The following is a 1049-nucleotide window of genomic DNA, read 5'->3' on the forward strand; positions in this document are numbered from 1 at the left end:
TGCAATCCTGCCCACCCTCCCCTCACGGTCCTCAGCACACAGCCCCTCTCCCTCTCTGGATCCCTAGTCCCCAGCCACTCCATCTCTTCACGTCATCCTCTCTCTTCACGTCATCCTCTCTGTCTCAGTCTCAGGCCTCACTGCTCCTCTGGGTGGGGTCCCGCTCTCCGCTCTTCTCCATTGATGGTCCCAGGGCCCTCGGCTCCTAGACCGAAAGGTTAATCACTCCCCTTCTTGCTATAAAATGTCCACCTTTACATTTCCAGTCCTCACAATCAGTCCTGGTAACAATTATTCACCCTTGCATCCCAAGGGACCCATCTGCATTTCTTTTCATCTGCCCTTCCTAGACAGGTCGACTACTCCTCACTGGACACTCCACCATCCTCCCCGCCCTGTGGATCTAGGTTCCCTCTTGAAAGCTTGTAAGCCAGTCACTTCTTACCTTTGTATCCCTTCTCACATTTTGGTTAGTCAGTGTTCAAGATGGCCATCCCTATCTACTCTTTGTGTGGAGGGAGTGGGAACAGTTCTTGGAGGAAGGATTTATTTCCTATTTGAACTACTGCATTTATATGTGGATGACCAGTTTATCAAATTGTATCAGATGACGCTTTTTTCCTCTTCTTTCTTCTTCGGGTTGAGCTCTGTTCGTCCCATCATTGGAGCCATGGTGAGTGGGTATCATCTGCAGGTGTGGGTGTTCCTGCATCTGTCCGCCCTCTTCGGTCTCCACTCTAGTCCTCTGTGGATGTGTCACTGACTCTGAGCTCATGAGTCCCCAGGTCTTGCCTCACTGCTGGCCGACCAGGTCTCCACCTGGGTTCACCATAGTCTGCTGAACAATGCAGGGCTTAGCTCGCTACTTCTTGGATGTTCTTTGGTCACTTCTCTTTATGGGTGATGTGCATGGTCGCCAATCAGAACGCGTTTTCCCATTGCATCTTAGTCTTGGAGGAGGATTTGCACTGAGAGGACCTGATCACTTGCCTTGATGTCTCCTGGGCAGACAGCTTGCTTGTTCTTGTGGTTACAGTCGGACTGCCCTT

General features: G+C 51.1%; 1 protein-coding gene across 1 annotated transcript in view; it reads left to right on the top strand.

Moving 5' to 3' along the window:
* The window catches only part of GTF3A (general transcription factor IIIA), a 172454-nt gene that overhangs the window by 170498 nt on the left and 907 nt on the right, over nt 1–1049 (top strand). The gene's annotated exons all lie outside the window — the stretch shown is intronic.

Source organism: Chrysochloris asiatica, unplaced genomic scaffold (assembly GCF_000296735.1).
Source record: "Chrysochloris asiatica unplaced genomic scaffold, ChrAsi1.0 scaffold00005, whole genome shotgun sequence".
Classification (NCBI taxonomy): domain Eukaryota; kingdom Metazoa; phylum Chordata; class Mammalia; order Afrosoricida; family Chrysochloridae; genus Chrysochloris; species Chrysochloris asiatica.